This window comes from Xiphophorus couchianus, chromosome 9, assembly GCF_001444195.1.
Source record: "Xiphophorus couchianus chromosome 9, X_couchianus-1.0, whole genome shotgun sequence".
NCBI classification, from domain to species: Eukaryota; Metazoa; Chordata; class Actinopteri; order Cyprinodontiformes; family Poeciliidae; genus Xiphophorus; species Xiphophorus couchianus.
In genome coordinates this window covers 7,899,272-7,923,572 of record NC_040236.1, presented here as the reverse complement: position 1 = coordinate 7,923,572, position 24,301 = coordinate 7,899,272, and the positions used below count along the sequence as shown (strand labels likewise).

The 24,301-nt window shown below is 36.4% G+C and overlaps 1 long non-coding RNA gene across 1 annotated transcript; it reads right to left on the bottom strand.

The window, feature by feature from the left end:
• Positions 1–23,482: 23,482 nt before the first annotated feature.
• LOC114151157 (uncharacterized) lies at positions 23,483–23,882 on the bottom strand. The gene is made up of 2 exons (XR_003596890.1): positions 23,750–23,882; positions 23,483–23,543 (listed from the first exon to the last, which is right to left on the bottom strand). It is a non-coding gene; the product is annotated as an uncharacterized LOC114151157 (long non-coding RNA).
• Between the last annotated feature and the right edge of the window lie 419 nt (positions 23,883–24,301).

Below are 24,301 nucleotides of genomic sequence, written 5' to 3'. Positions count from 1 at the left end.
TACATGTAACTTTCCAACTGGTGAACTTGTATCAGTGGTCAGGAGAGTTAATCCATTTCAGACATGTCAGGTCAAGATTTTGCTATGCCAGCTCAGTGAGTGGCAAAATTCTTTGGCACAACTTTGGCATCACTGCTATAACCAGTGATAAAAAGTAAATGGGAGAATTAGATTAATAATGTTTGTTTCTGTGAATCCTCATGCTATAATTTTGGTGTCTTTGGCTATCTGCTGTTTTTAGATTTTTCCATTTTATAAGCTTGTGTTTTTTCAGAGCATATTGTTTCTTTTTTTGTTTGTTTCCCTTTTTCTATCAAGTGCTTTATTCTTTTTTCATTGATCAGCTAGTTTTGCTTTCCAATTGTCAATGCATAATTTTTGGAGTCTGACTCACCTGAGTTCTCATTCAGAACCTTTTTTTGACATGGTCATTATTTATTTATTTAGGCTTTGTTGCACTTGGATCTGTCAGTTTTAACATCTTGTTTTTCATCTTCCTGTTATTGGAGCTTCTTTTACTTTGTCTAAAAATAGCATTGTATTTATTTACATGTGTTTCCTGCCACTGGTCTATCTGCTCTTCTGGGATCTTGCTCTATGCAACTGTATGACTTCATGTATTTTTATCAAGAATGCATGGTTTCATTTTATCTTTCTTTCATTGTAAATTGCTTGACATTAATCGCTGATAAACTAAGCCAATGTCAATCCCCCTGTTATACCACCGATTTGGTTTCATGCTTAACTGTATTTTAAAAAGATAAAAGACTTTAGCAACACTTCAATTTTGTGTATTATAATTCAGGCACTTTACAAAAAAGTCATATTAATTCAATCATACATACATTCCAATTGAGCTTAGTTATCAAACACCACAATAAGCTCAGTTTCTTGTGCAAATTAGTTTAAAAAGTTTCCATCTATGGCAGATTGCATCGAGTCATTGACTTGCACTGTTCACTCCTCCTGGACGAGCACACAGCAACAGCTGAAAATCGCCTGCGTTGTGTCATTGACTTTACAGCAATCCTTTATACAGATCAAAAATGTAACGGAAGTGGAGAGAAAACACTCCCAGCAATCTCCAACAACCTCCAGCAGATCCTGTGTCAGTTCAAGACAGGCTCTGCCTTGAACTGATCACATCTGCCATGACCAACTGTGGGTTTGAGGAGACAGAGCAGTATGCACAAAAAGAAACTGATGAAAACTAATAAGTTAAGACCACAAGAGGGACATCATTTAATCATTGGCGGGTCGTGCATTTGGTGCCTGGGCGTTCAGAGGGACTTTGCAGATTTTTCCACCACTATGACATTACAATTATACAAGCCACAAAAACTATATAAGAACCGCAATATAACTAGGCCTGGAATTAACAATGTTCGGCCCTGGCATCAACATCAGTATTGATTGATCGGATTTTAAGCATCCTGCTCTGAATGCCTCATCCAGATCTGGTAATTAAAGCGTCCTGAGAGGTCACATGGATATGGGTTCCACTGACTGTGATGTATTCAAATAAACACAGAGAGAAGACTGCTAGAATACTTTCTTATGGAGATTTCCTTCTGATATTATTTTCTATCTATATAAAATAGTCAATGTACAGCAGCAGGATATTTGGGAGATATGCTGAGAGACAGAGGTGAGGTTGGGAGCGAATGAGAGGGAAGGGGTGGGCATATGTTGCATTGTCTATAATTTATAGTGAAAAATTGTCTTATCACGTTAACAATTTTGATTATTCGATGTCTTGATTAACTCCAGTTAAGAGAATTGACAGTATTAAATGTTATCTTTACTATTTTCACCACTGTTTCATGAGAGCATCAATAAATATATGAAAACAAATAAAAGAATATGATTACATACAGTTATTGTGCACAACTATGTAATGCAAGCCACACTTCTTTCAGTAACTGGAATCCTGAAGAAGCCTATTTCAAATTAAACTGTTTTTCAAGAGCAGTGTTTGTGTTTGTGGATTCTGTACCATGCAGTTACAGCCATGCAGAGGGAGCCATTGAAGGTAAAATAGTTTGTAAATGGTCTTGGTTTGAAATAACTTATGTGTCTTTATGTTAGGCAAAATTTAATGCAAAGCAGAATCTTTTGTCTCAAGTTGGTATGACATTTTGACATCCTGTACAAGTGACTGTTAGATCTGAATATGATTTTAAAAAGTTGTGGACAAAATGTGCAATAAGTATTTCTGGTCAATAGCCAAATTGGGAAAGTGTTTCACCCCTCACTAGTTTTGGATAAATGTATGAAACTGTTTGTAGAGGCAATCCCAGTTCGTTAACCCACAAACCGTAGTGCTCTCATTCACATTACTGTTGAAGCTGAAATAATTTCATGACATCTTTTCTTCCACATGAACCGTGAAAAAAAATGGAATCTCTCTGTTGCCTTATCAACCAGAGGGCCAATACTGAGTTTGGCAATAACAAATTAGAGCTATAAATATGAAATACCTGGTTCAACAGATGGGTTATCAAACCAATAGTGGTGGCAAGAGTTTATAGGAAATGTATAAAATCAATGTAAAGAGGTTTTGCTAATGCTGTTGTTAATTTAATGGATATACACAGACATTTGAAAGGGTGAATTGCAAGGGAGGGATAGTTTGCAACATCACAAATAGTTGATTTATGAATGTAATGGTACAGTAATTAGTGGTTCTATTTTCTCTCATTTATTGGCCACCTGAGATGTTGTTTTAGGGATCATAATAATAACAAACATGCTCCCAGCTACCCACCATATTTCAAATGAGCTTTACGATACTATAGAAATTACATTTAGGCTTGTCATTAACACATGATATTCAATTGGAGGTATATTTTTACCTGAACTTACTTTGTGTGCAAATAATATTTTTACTCCACCTTGTATATGAGGTGGAGCAGTGTTAGCAGTGTGTTGGCAAAGCAGCATCACTAAATGGGTTTTTAAAACAGCATCCATCTATTAAAATCTGATCTTTAACAACTTAAAAATTAAATAAACAGATACAATTTTCCCACTTCAAACAGTGGTAAACAGCAAATCTACCCACAGCATTTCAGAGACTTTTTTATTTTGGCATAAATGGGTCAGAACACATGATTTTATTTTTTTAGCTGTATAAAAGTAACAAGTAGTCAAGGAATCTCAGCATCTGCTCTTGTGATAAATCTGAAAGTACAGTAGATCATGGAGCAAGAAGACAATACTGAAAACATGTCAGTCTGAGTGGGCTGCAGCTGATCCAGAATGCTGCTGCTCGCGTTCTCACTAAAACCAGGAAGATAGAGCACATAACACCAGTTTTAAAGTCCCTCCACTGGCTCCCTGTAGCTCAAAGAATAGACTTTAAAATACTGTTGTTAGTTTATAAATCACTGAACGGCTCAGCACCACAATACATTAAAGATCTGCTGTTGTTGTATCAACCTTCCAGACCTCTCAGGTCTTCCGGTTCTGGCCTGCTCTGCATCCCCAGAACCAGAACCAAACGAGGAGAAGCAGCTTTCAGCATCTATGCACCAAAAATTTGGAACAAACTTCCAGAAAACTGTAAAACAGCTGAAACACTGACTTCTTTTAAATCTCAACTAAAAACCCACCTGTTTAGAATTGTATTTGAAATGTAATCAATTACAAATTTATGGCTGGAACTTGACTTAATGCTTTGTTTTGATTATTGATTCTATATTGCATTGTGTTTGTAATGATGTAAAGCACTTTGAAATGTCTTGCTGCTGAAATGTGCTATACAAATAAAATTTGATTGATTGATTAATTGATTGATAAAGGAAAAGGACAGGCAACGTTTTAGAAAATCCAATGCAACTGATCTCAGTCTGAAAATAAATGTTGCTGATCCATTACCAGAAACACAATGCTAAGGTATTTCATAGCAGGTCATTATTCTCAAAAAATGCATTTCTAATTATATCGAGTTAATGGTTTGATTGAATTGGGTTCGCCTTGTTGACTCAGGGAAAAAAATGGTCTCAGACTGTTTTGGCACACAAAGTAATAAAAGCATTTATATCTGCAAATTTTTATTAGTATGTCTTTTGACTTTGTTTTTTATTCTTTAGAAAACTAAACAAATTGTACATGACAGACAGAAACAAACTGGTACCTAATTATGATTGGGATGTACACAGGGAGAACTAGAATTCTTGCATATTTGGTTTACTCAAGCAATTGGACTGCAGATGTATATAAAAGAAAATTTTCTTGTCTTGTGACAAATTTTAAATTTAATTTAGGTCTGAACTTTGACTAGGCCATGCTAACACGAGTTGATTGAAGATACTTTATTGTAGGTACTGTACATTTTATTTTATATAAGTGTCATTCTTATGCACAATGTTGAACCTCTGCCCAGTCTCTATGATCTGATGACTTGAACAGACTTTATTCAAAGATTACCCTACATTTAGCTCCATTCACCAACCTTGACAAGGCCTTTACAGGGCAGCTGTATTTATATTGAGTTTACATTTAACTGAGTCTATTTGCTAATTAAATAACTTCAAAAGACAAGCGGTTGCACTGGATTTTATCCAGGTGTGTCAGAGAAAAGGCACTAGATTTTTGCCTGTGAAATATTTTAAAAACCATGTATCATTTTCTTTCACTTCACAATTCTGTAATAGGCTTTTTTGGTCCATTCCATTAAAATACAAAAGCAGTATAATCTCAAGTTTCTGTTTCTTTTTTTTTTTTTGCTGTATCTTAAATAATGATGAAAGAAACCAGAGCAAAAAAATAGATTATCAACTAAAACATACCACCATTTTACAGAGGAAAGCAAAGGTGAGAAATAACTATTTTTCACCAGATAAAAGTGAATTACCATACAATTACAATGTTTAGTTGGAGAGATATGCTGTAATCATCCATCAAATTGCAGTATTAGCAGAGACGTGGAAGTGCACACAAAAGAAAGTGCATTAAGACTGTTGTTGCTTCATCATGTGTAAATTGGCATCAAATGCCTCTCCACTATACTTAGTCATCCTCAGTCAAGTTTGCCAAGAGGCATCTTTGAATTTGATCTTTGAAATTGCAGAATAATTGGTAGAAAGTGACAGAAATCAGCAAATAATACACTATTATGCAAAATAAAAATATTTCCTGGTCTTCTAATCTCCGTCATGTTCATAGTTGAATGTGAGTGAGTTATCTTCTTGAAACCCCTTGAAGCATTGCTTTAAACATCAATTTACAGTTTATTATTGCTTTGAAAAACATTTAAGGATTAAATGAGAACATTCTTCTTCAAAATCTGTTCGAAGTGATCAAACTTTGGTTTGAAGTTAAATTTTGTTCCTCTCACAACACATTATGCTGCTTTGGAATTCATTCTCATAAATGCTAACACAAGCTTTATTCAAATGTCAAACACGAAAAGAAATGACAACACTTTTTAGTTCATGTGCAATATGAGTCTGACAGAAGAATTGTGTGCTGTCCTCGCCCTGAGATTTCGAGTTTTCAGCAGCTAGACAGCCAGACAAAGACGCTCCAATAACCAAACTTGTTTATTTTCTACTTGTTTATTGAAGAGTGGCCTCTGACCACTACCATCACTTTGGCCATCGTAAACTGAAACATACAAGACTGAGTATTAGCCAACGAAATGTGCAAATTAGCCATTCTTGCTGCTAGCTAAAAATAAAAATAAAACCTTTTTCCTAAATGACTCCAGCGTACAATTATTTACACCAGTCACATAAAACAAAGAGACAATTATTGCTTTCACAATTAACCAACACTTACGAACAAATCCTGTCTGAAACACGACATATAACTTAATAATCAGCTTAATCCATGAACCGTTCGGTGTTGCGTTCCACCATCTTGGATCTATATTCTTTTTTAGCGTCACCAAAACATAACAGGATATCCACCAGGGGGCGTTCTAGTGCGGTTTTCAACCTTGCTGGTCCAGCTTAACTTACAAAAGGCAGCACACATTGTATTGACCACAGAGAAAACTGTTTTGACAGAAAAAAACTGCAATGTTATATGGACGGTGGAAGTTCAATTATAAATGATATACGGTCAAAATAGCCCAAAATAAAAAGAACAAAAGGTGTAAACAGAGAATGGGGGCAAAGGATATTTTGTGAATTTATAAAAATCAAACAAGCTTGAATAGTCTTGGTATTTCAGGAGGAAATTGAGGGATTTAGAAACATCTTTCAACATCTTCACCTTCAATAGAGTAATTTATATGCTTGCCTTTCTAATGGTCAAATCAGAGTTTAATGGACTATCCCAACACCCAGACAAACATTTTGAAACAGAGGTACTACAGGTTTTGGACTTTTATTTATGTTTTATTAAGTCAAAAATGTTAAGTTAGGAGTTACAAAAATTAACAGAAAGAACTGTTGGAGTTAGCAGAGAAATAACATTTTCATAACCACAGTGGAAAAACTGTCATCTTTTAGTATATTTCAGATTTCATTCATTTTCTTTAAATTTCTTTTTTTGCTAACATCCACTTCAGTTCTCTTTTGAGAAGATTCACGATTAAACAAAAATCAAGGTGCTTTAACCATGTTTTGGCTGTTTATACTCTACATCTAAATAATTTGATCATATTCAAGATACAATCAATTTGTTTTGAAAATGTATTCCATGTACTTTTGAAGGGATCCTAAGTACTACGTGTGGTAATTAGAGCATACGACCTTGAGAACCATGAACCTGTTATCAACTCTTAAAAAAAGGAATCAGAATGAACAACCTTTACCAAATCCATTCACTTTGCTTAAAGGTAGATTCAACGTGAGCACATTTTTGTTCGCATTCAAAAGAAATATGTCAGACAGACACATAACAGATAGACAACCTCTTTCCTGTTTAGCACTTCATGAGTGGGGGTTAAAGAATTGTGTCAGCATGAAGGGCTTGTAATTACAGCGCCCTTACTTTACTGCAGCCATCCTGACAGCCTTCAAATGGATTTTGCTCTGGTGCTCCAGCAAACACCTGTCGGCCCCCGGATAGAGAGAGCATGGCCTGCCTCGTCCTTTTATATTTCAGTCATTATTTCATTACTCATGCTGTGCTTACATTTTGTCTCGCCTCAGGCATCCCTTAAGCACCCCACTACCACCACCCACACATAAGAGGCACAGGCACACGCGCATGCACTCTCCGTCTCCTTCATTTTTTTTTTGTAAATGAAGAACAAGTATGATGTGGAAAATGAATGAAGGTGCAATTGTTTGTGTGGAAACCTGGTGCTGTACACCATGAACAGAGAAGCCTCGACAAATAAATATTTATGGAAGGTTTTAGAGAATGGATTAAAATTAGACAAAAGAGGAAATTTAAGGTATATTTTGTAATCTTAAGTGAAGTAGAAGGCCATCATCTAGCACCCACAAGAAAAAACATTCATCGTATTGATATATGCCGATGCTGTGTATCGAGTTTTTAATACAGAAAACACGAAGAATGGTTTCTATAAAATATATTTAAACTTAAATAAGTAGTTAATGGGGCCAAAATGATTAAAATCTTTCTGTCCTAGTGTTATTTAAGGTTAAATCCAATTCCACCTCTTCAACATCGTTCTGTAGCTCTACCTCTATGTTCTTCATGTTCTTAATGTTACAAAACAAATTTTTGATTAAAATATGAAAAGTCTTCTTCTTGTTATGAGTTCATAATAATAATAATTATCCTTTGTGTTAAATATTAATGTGGCTGAAATTGTACTGTTAAATTGAGGGACAATGAATTACAAGAAATGTTTTTCTTCTGTTTGGAGATTGGATTGACATTTTTGAAAACTGACTTGAGATTATTTTTACTGTAAAATGGTTGTGAAGACACTGATTTACAGTATTACACTAAGAGATGATGAGTCATTTGATAAATAATCAGTGACGTGCGGTGAGGTTCATAGCTGGTGAGGCACTGACGTCATCAGAATCAGATTTGCAAATAGATGCATAGATTGACAGCAGTTTACAGGTTATGTTTCACTTCTGCATCCTTACACATACAAACTGTAGCTCACAAAACACACATTTCCTTAAAAAACAAAACAAAATAAATGTTATTACTGTCTTACCTGCTTCGATTGAAAGTCCACTTGAGAAAACTTTTTTAGTGTTGTAATGTAGTCATTCATGTCGAAAGTCGGGATGAGCGAGAGGAAAAAAATCACTATCTCTATTATAATCTATCGCTGCACTTGACTTGCTTCCCGAATCGTTTAGCCTAGCTCGCTGTCACTTACTCGGCAGTTGAGGAGTGAACAAGACGAACGTCTGGGATCTTGAGCGCCCCCTGCCATGAGGCAAGAGAACTGCCTGCCTCACCTCGAACCTGTTCTCTGCCGTTTATAATCGCTCATTACACGAAACACGTTACACAAACACAGTTGGTGACAAAAAGCACTGTACATTATATACATAAGCTAAACTATTGGAAATAAGTTCACATATTAAATTTGTTTAAACCATTTTATTGACGCCGTACAGCAACATGCTCTCTCCGCTTAGCAGCCAGCGCAGAGCCAGGGGTTGCGCAATCCAAGGTGAGGCAGAGCTCGCTGCTGCCTCACCGGCATCGCTTCCAAGCATTTGAATGGGAAAATAAGAAAATTCAGCGATTTTGAACAAATAAAAATCGAAATTGGTGAAGCTACATGAAAAATAAATATTTTTTAGTGCAAACCACCGGATGAATATAACAATTTAAATTACTTTATGATTATATATTTTCTTTCTTTCCATGATGGCAGGTGAGGCAGTGCCTCACCTGCCTCCCCTGACCGCACGTCACTGTAAATAATATATCATAAGGTAAGTGGAAATCTAGGTAACTACCAATTCACTTATCACTTCCCTTTCCGTGATTTAAAATCATTACTGTCTAAATTGGCATTAGCTGTGGAATATCCTGGCTACTAATCTTTCCTAGGATCACCCACTATTCAGCTCTCAGTACCTGCATTTCACTCCTTTCACCCAATAACTTGGTGATAGACATCAGTGCCCCCTTGTAACTAGTGGATTGATAGATGGTCCTGAGATGGACTTGAATCCAGAGTATATCCCTGCTAATGGTGAATGGGTTAGCACTGGAAGTACCAGAGAAAGGTCATTTAACATTTCTACCTTTGGAGCCCAGAGATGGGTCGACTGACCTGAAGGATTTTAGCTAGCAGGCGCTTTTGTTCTGTAAATAAGGCCATTACCTTATAATTACCCTGGTAATGGCCTCAACGCATCTCACAGTTGCACAATTGTTCCTTAGACTTAGACTTAGACTGACTTTATTGTCATTTTGCATGCACAGGGTGTATACAGAACGAAATTTCGTTGCATACGGCTCAGGACAATGTTTGAGGTTCCAATGTTGTGAGGTTACTCCAGAGTAAAATAAAATACAGTATAAAATATGAATATAAATCTAAATATAAAATATAAAGTGCAGGACTGACAGTAAAATAGAAGTTATTTAGCTCTGTACATGTGCAAGGTATAAAGTGGAGACCAGTTTTTGAGTGCAGTCCACTTAAGAGTTCAGCAGTCTGATGGCAAGTGGGAAAAAGCTGTTTCGGAACCTGGTGGACCTGCACTGGATGCTGCGGAACCTCTTTCCAGAGGGCAGCAGGGAGAACAGTCCATGGTGGGGGTGTGAGGGGTCACTGATGATGTTTCGGCCTCGGGACACGCATCCTGCATCGATGGTTGACCTGACACTTCGCCCTTTTGCCTGAGCTGGGTGTGGAAGGTTGTTGCCGAAGCAGTTTCTCCTTGTGTGCCTTCTTCTCACTCACATGAGAGTTACCGAACTCTTTTGCAAGCTCAACCAGGAAGTCCACCCGTCTCTCCTGCACCCCAATGCATGCCTGATAAAGCACATGTGCATTCAGTGCTGCCATGTCAATCATGTTTGCCAGGTTTGCTGACCAGCTGTCACATAGTGATGGAACCTTGGTCACCCCCCGCAAGATAATGACTGAAATAAATGCCATTAGTTCTTGTGAACTAAATAGGTGAAGCAGTCACCTATTTATCCTCCACAGCACAAAAGGCTGCATGCAAATTTGCATGTGCAAAGTCTCCCAGATCTCGTTTGCTTACACTTTTTGCATGATTTTTTTGAGGTGGATCAACACAATTAATTTGGTTAGTTTATTTCTAAACTGTCATTTTAAACCCACTTAGCTTTATTTAAAAGAAAAACATTACTAATTTCTTTTAGAAAAACCTTTGCATATTTCTTGAAACAGATTGTATGTTTTGCAAACTCTATGTACATTTGGCAAAATGACCTGGATAATGCAGCACAACATCATGGATCAGCTGCAAAAGGTCACATCTCTCCAAAAACACTTCATGTATGCTTCAAAACTAAACTGAAGAGCATTACCTACAGGAGAGTCTACTGTAGAGCTGCCTCCATCATAGATCGCACCCACCCCCAACATGGACTATTCACACTCCTACCTTCTGGCCTAACGATCAATGGCCACATTTACAATTGAAGAAGGGATGCTAATTTGAGCCATCAGAGTCGTCAGTTTGGACTCAGGGTCTTTTGACCCTGTTTCGGGACGTCAGGGGAGAGGTCGAAAGCCCTGGTACTCCCAGGCTCCAGGTACAATCGATTCACCCACAGGATCCTGAACAGGATTAAATATATACTGACATTTGATGGTGGGATGGTTATGACAAATGTTTTGATGAGAAAAGACAGTCCCAATGCATTTGTTCAAACAGGCAAGATTACCATGTCTGATAATCTCCACCAACATAGTATGACTAGACTAGACATACTGAACACTTAAAAATACACACAAACAAAGCCGCAAGAACTGAATGCATTCTCACATTCAAAGAAATTGTCTCTTGTTCAAGACATTTTCTTTCTCTTTTTAACTTTGTTCTGCACTCACCTCTGAGGCATAATCAGCCTCTCTAATCCATTCCCTTACGTTAAGTGCTGCTTCCTACTCCATCTGGCCCGCAGCACCCACTGCACTAGCTGTTGTTTTCCTCGGAAAACCTCCTCCTAGTCATGGTAGGAAGATGGAAGGGAAGAGAGATCCCTAGAGCATGTCTTGGTTGATATTCACATATTATGTTTCCAGCCCTAAAGAAAGTTGGATTATTTCTCAGCTTTTGTTTGGCAAATGTCATTGAATAAAACAAGTAAAGTCTGCAAGCTTTCTCTGCCTTTGGAGCAGACATACTTTAAGCAATGAATCAGATCAAGAATAGTTTTGGGGTGGTTCTTGTAAATTTTGTTAAGATTTTTGTAAACATTGCAAAGAACAATGCCAACATAGAACTACAGTTCTGTCTATGTAATAAAGACACACCTTATATACACACTATTTACAAGTAAGCTATTTCAACAGCGGAAAACATGAATGCAAGGGACTGTATATATATTAGGGCTGTCAATGTTAACTCATAAACACATGCGATTAAACTAAAAGTTTTAATGCGTCAATGTTATATAACGCAGATTAATCAAACTACTACTACAAACTACTTTATATATACTCTAGTATATATATATATATATAATAAAAATCCATAAAATCAATGTGTTATGAGTATATGCAGGCTCAACCAAAATCGCCCAAGCCAAGATTTAAATCCACAGTCTTTACATTTTTATACCCACCAGGTATTGAAAAGTGAAATGTGGTCTCAGGTGTTTATCTGGCAGGATGATGAGGGTTCAACCGTTTAAAACAATTTGGGTGGACAGGTTTTCACAACAGCCTGAGCAATAAAACTGTAATATTTCAGGAACCACATTAAACCAATTTTTGTGTCTTCCTGCATGTCCCCTGTGATCCTAATAAATAATCCATTAGTGTTATTATGCTGTTGAACGTTCTTATCAAAAAGGCCTTAGGGACCATAATGTGCTTTGAACAGGATTGCTTTAAGCGCTCATGATATTTAATAAAACAGGAGATGTAATACTCTTCCATAGATATAAGGCGATTTATTTTGACTTTTGAAATGTCTTGGATTTCCTTTTTCTGTTTACATTGTTACTGTTATATATTTATGCAGTCAGCCATCAATGAATGCACCAAAGGTAGTTAGCTATAATGTCTTCATAGCATTGTAATGTAATTATTTGGCTTCTGTGTTCAGGTACACGATTTCCCAAACAGACAGATGTTTGAGATTTTGTCAAGAGTTTGGCATAAATACAAAATGTATTTGTTTCCAGACAGAAACAGAGCCAAACTGAACCTTTGTATGTGGATAAGAAAGGTGCCTTCAGAACAATGCATGCCAAACTGATGAATCATGCCTTGTTGGACCACACGAACAGCAGAGATGTTCCCAGAAGATCAGATATATCAGCTACATAAGAATGTAACAAAACATAAAGTTATTTTGAAAAATAGTGGTCAAACATTTAGGTAAGATAAACAGCATTCTATTTTAGTAAAAGAACAATTTTACAAAGGACATGCAAGGAGGTATTTGAACCACCTTTTTCAATGTTTCAGTTTTTCAACTGAAACGCTTATTTTTAAGCACTGAAAAAAATAAATAAAATAAAATTATATTCTTTGAAAAATAACCAAGAAGAACTTCCCAGACATGCTTTTGTGTTCACTAGCTGGCCCAGAGATTTTCAAATACTTTCTGAGATTTTTAAAACATTTTTGCCTTATTGTAACATTATAAAGTAATATTTGGCCATCTATAGTGAAATAATGAAAAAAAGAATCTTTTGTCCATAAGTTTGGAATACGACTTCTAGTCTTCAACCTATTTCCTCACATCTTTATCGTTGCTTATATAATAAGCTACAAGTCAACCAAAATGTTCTCCACAGTCTAGAGCCAGGTCTGCTTTTCTCTTTGTATTGGCTTAAAAGATCACGGACTGAGCAAAACTGCTTGAAAAACAGATTTCAAGAAAAGTATTCACAGTCCATGATTCTTAAAGCCAATATGTACTTTATGTGCCTCTTTTGTTAATTCCTCCAACTACAATGCTTACTAGGCATTTAATATTCTGTAGTGGCATTGACAGCTCAGTCACTGTTTTCCTGCTGTAAAAGGTCATAAAGTTGTTTTTTTGCGTGGAGTTCTTGCATAACACCCTGAGGTAATCAAGATACAAATAATAACACTCAAGTCTTAGATGTGTACTTTTTGAAATTCTGGTTTATTAATAAATTAATCTACTATATAAAATAAATCTACTCAATTAAAAAATGTGCTTACACCCAATGTTTGAGTTGTTTGAGTTCATTTTGGGTTTTGTTATTTGTGTTCCTGCTTGTAAGTTTTGTTCATCATTTTTATATTAAACATTCATCATTAACTCTCTGTTTTTGCCGCTCCTTAATTTGGGTTGTACTCTAAAACCATTCCTTATGATATTATCCACTACAAGCTCGTTTGCTCTTGCTGATCTTGTTCCTTTATTGTTTTTATTTGGCGCTTCATTACAGTCTATATGTGAGGAAAAAAATAACTTTTTAGATTCAGAAGGAAAATCTGAAAATTAAAAAGAACCATTTTCCTTTTTTGACTTGGCTTGAGGAGTTTCTCTGTAATTCACCACTGTGTTCTTTCCAGTGTAACCCTCCGGGGAAGGAAAGAGTTGTCAGATACCATTAGGAGAGGTGGTAAGTCTTTGTTACTCTTACTAATTTCATCTGCAATCCAACTGCTCTCCCTGCTATGCTAAAAGAAAACATTTAGGGTGAGCTATGAACAGAAGTAGTCCTTTGGCTCGAAAGATCTTAGAACCCACAGACAGCTGTCCAGCAATTAATTAGCAATGCAAAAAGTATTTACTATGAGTCAGGGAGGTTTAAGAATTGTAATGCAACCACCAAATATCTGAAATCCTATTTTTTTAATCCATCCATCTACATTCTGTTTTAACCTAGAAGTTAGTTTGTGAATTTATTTAGTGTAGGATCTTGATATGTCAAGCAGCACATGCCATTTCCAGAATCAAGGGGGCTTCCAGTGGGTTTGGAAAACAAACAGGCTCACAGTATCACAAATCCTGGATGCAGTATCATTTAGCAATTTATTTACTTTTAACACATTTATACTTATGGTAGGACAGAAAACAATGCATTCTGTAGCACACCCTACAAGCAACTGGTGGATATGTCAATAGCATCTTATGGTTAAGGTGACCTCAAGCACACAGGTGTGATTGACAGAAGACCTTTCTCCTGGCTCTGATTGGTTGTTTCTGACCAAGCGGTGTATTTGTGCAGATGACAGTAGGACTTCAGGAATGAGCCAGAGGACAGAGTGACAGCTTTAAAGAACATAAATGAAAATCACCATTGTAAAAAAGTGACCTGCAGTTTTAACATGTTATCAGCCTGAGTATTGCTCAAATAATTTGTAGGAAACTTTTAAGATAGAAGCATGTCCATCTTCAGGCTAAATATGTTTGAATATTGGGATATTGTAGTAACTGTTATCCAAATATGAAAAGGAAAAGTGTTACTCTATCAATAAGAATGGACTTATAATTGATTTTTTCCCCCTCTATCATCATTCACAGCTAACTTTTCCACATAAAACTGCATATTGCATCCCATCCTCATCCCACCTTCTCTAAAAGTCTATTCTTAGTAGCCTTAGTTGCTGAAATCACAGAATGTTTTTGGCAAGCTAGTATTGGATTTTTAAAGCTCAGATAACAACAAAATATAAATCACAGTCTACCTTAAAACAGGGTTTTAAAAGGGCCAGCATGCTCAGTATGGTTCTGTATGATAACATATCTAAAATGGTACACAGTTGATTACAATGCAATGTGAAGGTATTCTGACCAAAGCTTTTGGTATCAGAACAGAATAAAACTAATTCAAGTTGACTGCAGAAGAGGATTCATCTGTCATCTTTCAACTCATTTAAACTGTTCTAAAATATCACTGCTATCCCTGACGAGCTTTGGTCACGTATCTTAATATGGGTACATAAGTCTTCTATATGTGCTAGGCACTGTCTTATTCAATGCAAGCTTGTGCACCGCGTTTACTTTACCAGGGCTCGTCTGTCTAAATTTTATAGCACGGTTTCCCCAGTTTGTGATAGGTGCCAACAGTCTCCTGCAAACCTTATACACATGTTTTGGTTGTGCCCCCAGCTGAAGAGTTTTTGGACAGAGATATTTGTTGTTATATCAAACGTGGTTGGCAGAAAAATTGATCCGAACCCCCTGAGTGTTTTGTTTGGGGTGTTTTCGGGACCATCTCCTTTGTCCTCTTCCCAAGAAAATTCTTTATCCTTTATGACCATTATTGCAAGGAGGATAATTCTTCTCAAATGGAAATAACCACAACCTCCTTCTTTCATACTCTGGTTGAGGGATATTGTTTATTTTCTTAAACTTGAAAAAATTAGGATGTCACTACGGGGTTCTTCTGACAAATTTGCAGAAATCTGGCAGCCATTGCTACGATTGGTTGGTCAAGTTAATTTCCATTCTGTCCCAGTCTAGTCCTTCGTGTATGTATTTGTCGGCTCATCCTGTGTCCTTTATCTCGGATTTTCCTTTTCTTATGGTTCCATATTTACTTTCCTGGTCACAAACTGTACTTTCTTTAGGTGTGGCAGAATGCATCTTAATTTTTATTTATCTCAAAACATTTTTTTTTTTTTTTTTTCTTGTGTGTGTCCTTGTTCTTATGACTTTTTCTTATTGCCTGGGAGTGATTGGAGGTCGTTTTGTTGTGTTTTTTTTGTTTTGTTTTTTATAACTTAAGGGAATTGTATGATTTGTTTTATATGTATCACATTGTAAATGTATGGCTATGCAATTCCTGTTAAAAACCAAATAAACAAAGTTTGAAAAAAATATATAAAATATCACTGCTAGACTCCAGCAGTAATATTTTAGAGCATATTTTCTTAAGAGAATGGGGAATGATGGATTGTCATTATTTATATACCGTAAATAAAACCTTAAATGTATTCAGTGTGCAACCATGTTTTCATTTTGAAGTTCTGAGAGTCAAAGAAAGGCTTTTGCACTACCTAAAACTGCACAGAGATAAACTGAAAATAATAATAAAAAATTGATTTGTGGCCTGCTTCATGTTTCTTGCAATATTACTGGTTTGTTGCTCCAATCCCTGTGGGGAGTTCTTTGAACTTTTTTCCCCCCCTCTTTCAAACAGGACAGTTTTACACACACTTAAAAGAGATAAGAAAAAACACAGGGAAGAGCAATGATGTAACAAAAACTCCCATGTGGCTTTGTGTTCTTTAAGATAAAAAATATGCAAATATGCTTACACAGGGTTGCAGAAAACCATGAAAGGTTGTGATATACTCAGATTTTTGGATAACTTATACACAGTCCAGCTTCAAAGCTCTAATGTTAAGAAGAGTGGCCTGATTTTAGGTTGATATAATCATCCTGGAACGAAGTTCAAATGTTCCGGGATGTTGCAACATTAATGACTGGCTTTCACTTAAATCAAAATTTATTTCATTTGGCAACTGTTGGGATTTTAAACCATCAACAAAAGAAAATTGCAGCCTGGAGAGTTAAACAAAAGGGTGGGAAGACTCTTAAACCAGCTGAGAATAAAAAGGTCTGTAAACTGTGTGCTAGATCATGGTAGAGTAGTACAGTGTAGATGTGCAGCTAATGGCAAAATGGGCTGCAAACACATAAATGATGCAAACTCTGAAACATACAAACAAAAAAATAAAACAGTGTCTGGTCCCATTTGATTTAGTGGTTGACTCCACCTAGTGGTCTGGAGCACTTCAGGTTTGTGAAGCATAAGTTTTTTCCTTTTATTTTTCCAGTATACATCATTTAAACATGTTTTCTTTGTTATTCAATTATTTTGTCACAGACTTTGATAGATCATACTTGGGTTTTAGATTGGATTGGCTAGCATCAAATTGATATTATTGGGTTTCCGATGGAAAATAAGCACTGCTTTATTTAAGATTACCAGGTGTTCAACTAAATCCAGACATTTCTTATAGAAATTCATTGCTGATCCTAATATATTAATGAAAAAAAAGTTTAGATAATGTTGTGTTAAGGAAAAATGATCATTTTTAGTGCTTAATACAGTTAATCTTACAACATGTGTTAAAGGTATATTCAGCACTCTTATTTGGAACAGTTTTCTGTTGAGCAGATGAGCAGGCATTCAGACAAACAGGGGCCAAAATGCAGATCACTCAATGGAGTCTCCCTGCTGTGAGGCGAAGCCATAAAATTAGCATTTTCCTTGGGAGACAGAGACTTTAGATTTCACAGGTATCTGTGAGGTCTTATCTCAGGATCGTTCTGTACTCAGAATGACCGTGGGAGCCACGGGGGAGTTAGAGCGCAGCGGTTTGCTCGAAGACAGATGACCTTTTGATCTTTGCCGTAAATTAAGGGGAGTTCCAAGTTTCTCTGAGTGCTTAAGGGAGTTTCCAGTTGGTCAACAAGAGGAACGCCTTGAGTGCATAAATTAAATAGAGAAACACCTCTTTAGTATAAGATTACGCGTCAGGAGAAAAAATACAGAGAGCGGCCACTATTTTTTGCCTTTTTGTTTGTCTTTGTTTTGTGTTTGTCTGTCTTCCCCTTGTCTGTCTTTATTTTTATGAGAAAAATGCATATCTCTGTACCTCTGCAGCTTTGTTAATTGATACATGCGTTGCTTTGTATGGGATTAAACTCTGTGATCTGTGACGTCAACACGCTTTGTTGTTGTTTTCACTTTAGCACGACGCCGCCACTCGCTGAGGATCCCGGAAAAATTAAAGAGGAAAGAGCCAAACGTTTTGTCCAAAGTTAACATTAAATTATCCTCTTTTTTTACAGTTGGTATACTTATAAATACATTCATATTGTGGCATTTTTTTAACCATGTGCAACCTTTTGGATTTAGGACCTAGTACAACTGGTCAAAACCGCACTAGCATCCAGCATCTTAACTGGATGAACGGAAGGATCACTTTAATTTAATGAAGATCATTCACTTTTGTTGCTGTTGTAAAATGTGTCAGTATGAAAAGATATAAAAAATTATTACAAATGTAGGGTTTGGAAGGTCCTGAACCACCATTTTCGAAGCCACAAAAAACAGGTAGAACACAAAAAACTTGGACATCAGAATGTCGGCTTTTTAAAAATAATCTATCTATATTTTCTATGTTCACCCTTACATGTCCACGGGTTAGTGCCTATGTCCAGAAGTAAAAAAGCATGTGCAAGTGACGCTGTACAACTTTTTACAAGGCTCCACACCGAACAATGGCTTCACCTTTGTGCCAATATTGCCAAATAGAAAAGCAACTAGTAGCCACCAGCAGCTCTTTCTGAGCTTTATATATTTGATTCTCAGTGTAGATCCAAACAGTTTAAAAGCTCAGGCTACCCAGAAAAATAGACCCTGTTCTTCATGGGTAAGCTGTCACAATAAATAATGCTCTCTTTGACATTTCCTTTTATATTTCCTTTTGGATCCAATTCTATATCAAATATTTAAGCCATTCATAGTGTTAGATTTTCCTGAAACAAATTTAATTCTGATTTATTTGTCAGTTTTCAGTCCTATGTTGTTCTGGGTTTTTGCCATCTCCCAACAAAAGCAAATGTAAAAGAGTTTCTGATATTTGTAGTTGTGTCCTTTTGGTAAAATACTCCTCATTGGAACACAGATAGTTGAAGTTCCTGAGGCTTGACATTTACTGCTTGGCTGCCATGAATTATATGAACATGCTGTGAATACCCATTGTGTCATTTCTTTTAGATGAAGGCAACGTGTGACTGAAAAACAGATGAAAGGATGGTTAATGGAAATATGACAGGGAAGGATTGAGACATAAAAGAAATGTAGATGAAAAGAGTTGGGTAAATAGGGGCAGGATACATGGTATATGAAACATGGAGATATCTGGATGAAATCTTAAGTTAAAAAAAGACAGTGATACTAGCCTTTGTCATACATTTAAAACCGGAATATATTGAGATGAATGCCGTTCTTCATCTTGAACAGAATAGACCTTAAAGCAGTACTGAACATGTTCACTACTGGTGTTTAACATTTGCAGTCAATTTTTACCTCCTGTTCCACTAACGTTAGAGCAACTGCTTTCTGGTTTGATATGGTGGAATCAGTGCCATAACAGACTGTTGTGCTCCCACTGGTGGCTAATTCCTTTTTGTAAGAAGCTATATATAAACATGGTCATGTTCAGTACGTTTTTTTTTTTTTTTTTTTACCAACACTATATAGTTTAAGCTTTATTTCAGACAACATATAATCGGAGAACATGAGCTATTTTGTGTAAATGCTGTGAATTCACTTAAGAATAATTAGGTGGTCAACTATGTAAAAATCAAAATCAAATTGAATCTACATGCTTTGAATGCCTGTCTCCTTAATGCTGTAGATTTTGTATCTATGTGAAAGATAGTGGATGTATGGATGTGTACATCCTTTTGATTTTTTTTTTCAATATATAGAATATTCAACAAATCAATCCAGAACCACATAGCAGATATAGCAGAGGAAAGGCCTTAGCCATTCAACCTCTCACGGTGAGCTAAACAAAGTAGGTGGCAACAGCTAACTCACTATTTGGTTACCTAGCAACAACTTGTTGAGTAACTTGCGCTGCAGCAGTTTCAGGTTTCGCTAATGTGCCTCATAAGTGCTTAAAAATAAACAGCATGGAGTGAAAACTGTGGATTAAACAGAAAAGGTCATGCCACCAATTTGGCAGTATTTGAGATATTTATAAACAAAAACTAGTCAATAAATATCAATATTAACAATTCCTAATAAGGACATGAAGCCCTTATTTTGTGAGTTTTTCAGCCATATCAGCCAGCTGTACTATCTCTAAACATCACATCAAATAATGGCACCCAGATGGGACCATTAAGGAGTAAAAAACACCAAATAGATGAACCCATTAATTAATAAAACATTTTTACTTTATTGAAGAAAAATAGAGAGACAAAATTGCTGTCTGGGTCACTCTTGAAAGTGGAAGTAATATCAGCAAATCAAACTCTCCTGCCAGAATTTCCTCCATATCCACTGTTGGATATGGAGCTTATTAAACTGCCACAGCTTGTTGCCACTTTAAGCACTTGCATTCCTGCCCCTGGAAACCGGAAAAATGGATGGAAGAACACAGGCAGGGAATCCCTCCAGCTCACCAAATATTAATGATCAGAATATTCAGGAACAGTTTTAATGATGGAGGACCAACACCATTACCAAGAGGAGCTAAAAGCAAGCATTGAGCAGTTATAAAAAAAAAACAATCTCAAGTGGATCAAATGAACTGACAAATTCATTTCTGGGGCAGCAAAAATATGGATACAAGTGGAGTACTCAAGACACAGTTTGATGTTTAAAGGCTCAGAAAGCCAAAATCACCACAAACTCACACTTGATGTCATTTAACCAGTGAAAGATTATCTCTCCCTCTATATTAACACTTTAAACTCCATGGACAAAAAAACTGCAACAATTAGACCGACCACTAAGACTGGACAAGTAGGTGTACAAATTTATCCAGACAACTTATTTGGAGTGAAATATTTAAGATCCATTGTCAGAAAATTGGGGTGTTGTGACAAGGAACCGAATATGGCAGGCTATATTCATTGGACACAGTTAGTGATTGACATGCTACTGAAGATTTATACTTGATTAATGCAGACTTTAACTTCAATGAAATTGCATTCATGAAATTGTTAACTGCAATGACTTATTTACAGCATCACTTCATTCCTGAGCTTTGCCAAACTTCATTTCAAAATTCAAGAAGCTTCCTGGATTTCTAATCATTTTTGATCTTCACTGAAGTAAATTTAAAAATAAAGGAGGTCTTAGATAATTTTCATTATGTGTAAATCAAAATGACACAAAATAAAGGCTGGAAATACAGTATTTCACTGTGTAATGAATCTATATATTGAGTGTTTCACCTTCTAAATTGAGTGACAAAATTTTTGCTTTTTCTTCATCTGTATATACGTAAGTAACACATGATTTGTCGAAGCATCAAGCTATTTAAGAGTATGTCTTGACCAATCAAAGGCCATATGCAGTTTAAGAAATGCATAACACAATAAGAAAGGGCCCCCATAAAGAAACTGATTACTTTATGGATTTGCTATGCAGCTGGCAGCTGCTTCCTGACAAAATGATGATGAAAAACTCTTTGCGCTCCACTTCAAAAGAATCAATTAACAAAAGTGAAATTTTGTGATGTGTATTGCAACACAAATGCTGAAGAGAGAAAAATATCAAACTTAGATTACAAAGGCAAAGGTAGTAGTCTTGCTTCTCCATTGTCAAGTCTCAACTGGCTAATGTCTGTTTTGCTGTGTCCCCATTACGATCTGTTCCTCACTGTGAATATTAGGGCACTGCATGGCCAAGCCAAACTCTTGAAATATAACTTCTTACTTACTTTATTTGAAGTGCATTTTTAACGATAACCAGTGATGAGACTTATGGCTCTTTGAGTGAAGTTCAAAAAAAGTAGTAATGGTTGTTTTAAATAAAATATATACCAATATTTATTCCAAAAGTGCAAAATAGAAGCATGGTATTTTCTTGAAGAAAAAAAGGGGTTCTAATGGAGTTAATGGGAGGATATGTAATTAACTCTATTTCAGTCAAAAACCATGTTGACAGAATAAGCAACATTTTCAATTAAAAAACGCTTCTTGCTGCTAAATTATTGTATAGATACACGTGTTCAACTAGAAAGATATCTATTGTTTTTAATCTGTTATTTAGGTTATTCAACCATCAAATTGGTACAAAATGCAATTATACCAATTTAGCTTTCAAGTGTTTCAGCAATCAACGTCTTTAAAAATATGGACTGAATACAGGTATATGGGTGTAATTGACAGCGCTAAGACCTTCCTCCTGGCTCTGATTGGGCAGTGCATTTATGTAGATGGCTGTAGAACCACAGGGAAGAGGCAGAGGAGCTTGATTTTTTTTTCCATAGATTATCTGTTTCATGTAATACTGTCAGTTATTCTGACAGTACAACAAATATGTAAAAACATTGTGTTTAGAAAAGTTACACACTGCACCTTCAGAATAGCAAATAATTGTTTTTATTTAAAGAAAAAACATTGGTTTTGTACCTAAATCCAGCTTTTGCTTTGTTGATGTGGAACCACTTGCAGCTATTCTGTTCGCTACCTGGTGGAACTTTTTCTGTCAGTTCATGTTGTGACTGAGTATGAGTCTTTAAATGTGACGTAGTGTTTTTGAAGGTAGGTACAACTTTGTCACCAGCACAGTGTATAGCAAACCTTAATATTGTCCTCTTTAGGTGACACAAACTTGAAATAGTGATGGTATTTCCAGCTAGAAAAGCACCTTTGTTCACCTTTATGTTATTGGCTGCTTCATATGTATTCCACATGAATGAACCTCACCAGAGGGGCCGCTTTTCATTGGCTGATGCCCATTCTACGTGGTCACGTGCCTGGCCGTCTCACAAACACACTTAGCTTCCCGTTAGCTAAGTACAGCATAATGGCAGAACTGATACAACTTCTACACCTTGAAGCCTGTCTGCTACACAGTCTTACGTTAGCTAAACAGATCAATATGCAATGTGTCTGTATCTGACATATGTGGCCATTTGTGACAGCTTCCCCAGTCACAAATGAGTCATCTTCAGTATTTACATCAAGTAATGCCCCACCCAACACTTTGTCACCCATTGAAAATGGAACAGGGGTGTTAAAGAACCCTCTACCTCTACCCCTACAGAGTGGAGTCATGTTTGATTGTCCAAAATTACTGAAACTCATTTTGACAAAAGTCCAAAAGCATTCAAAAGAAAATATCCTTTCCCAAGGATTTATAAACACTCAGATGTGCTACTTAGACTATTGTTGAAAACCCAGATGGTACAGTGGAGTTCCAGCAACGTGAAGATCAGAAGTCACCAGCCCGGTCCGATGTAGTTCTGGACGAGTCACGGCACCAATGTGGCCTACGTGTATCTGGTGGCTTCTTGGTGCAGAAATGAACGACTAGGAGCTCAATCTGGCATCAGTTGTTTTCCTTTTTTCTCCACCTGCATTTCACACATGGGCACCGAGGTAAAGTCAGTCTCTGGCATGAAAGAAACTCCTCGACAGTGATCCTCATGGCTCTGAGGATTACCCATAATACAGTAACCAAAATAAAATAATTGAAAATTACAGTGATCGTATAGTGGATTTGGTTTACATCAACAGAACAACCAGTGAGTGTCCTTTTTAAAGAAAGTAACACAATTAATTAAAATGCTCTGAAAATAAAATAAAATGCGTACATTTAATTTACTAGATGCATTTTTATATTTTAGCTTATACAAACTTGCATCTTGGAACAATGCAAAAACATTAACCATATCTATATAAAACTATTAATATAAAACTGCCTTATATTAGCCATCTGCTACAGAGATTTAGTAAAACATACCTGCATTTCACACATGGGCACCGAGGTAAAGTCAGTCTCTGGCATGAAAGAAACTCCTGCAAGGAGGAGCCATAATGTTAACGTGTGGGAAATTCCCGCCACACTTTCTTACGAACTAAACATTTCTATAACGCAACAAAAACAATATAATAGCAAAGCTAACATAACATAGATTAAACATATTTCAATAATATGCAAAAACGAAAACCATAAACATATTTTATAAATAATATTTCTTTATCACATCGCAGAGACACGTTACCTCGACAGTGATCCTCATGGCTCTGAGGATTACCCATAATACCCCGCTCTTTCTAGGGTGAATGCAATACCCCGTTTTACCAGCAGATGGTGCATTTTAGCAGGATTTAACCTGAACCATTTTAACTATGTTACACATACACTAAAGATTTTATTTTAGCAGAAAAGGCTTCGGACTAAACTGTTACTCGTGTTAGCCACGTTAGCACCAAGTACAGCTAGTCAATAAACCATCGCTGTGTTCAGGGAATCGCTGATTAATAATCGAGAAATAAATATCAAGCCTGGAAACTTGATATCGTAACGGACTGAATGTTATGTTTTTAACGTAATCTTTGGTCTTCTTGCGGGGAGCAGGCGGTTGCCACGGTAACAGGTGTGCTTAAACTACAAAGAGAGAGAGTAAAAAGGTAGGAGTGGTTTTGAGTTGATCACCTGTTCGGGTTATTTTACCTTTGTTTACCTTTGCTGTGGCGCATTACAGCCGCTGTAGTTTCTAAACGTTGAACTAATTACCTCGCTCCTTTGTGAGTTTACGTCATTCACAACAAAC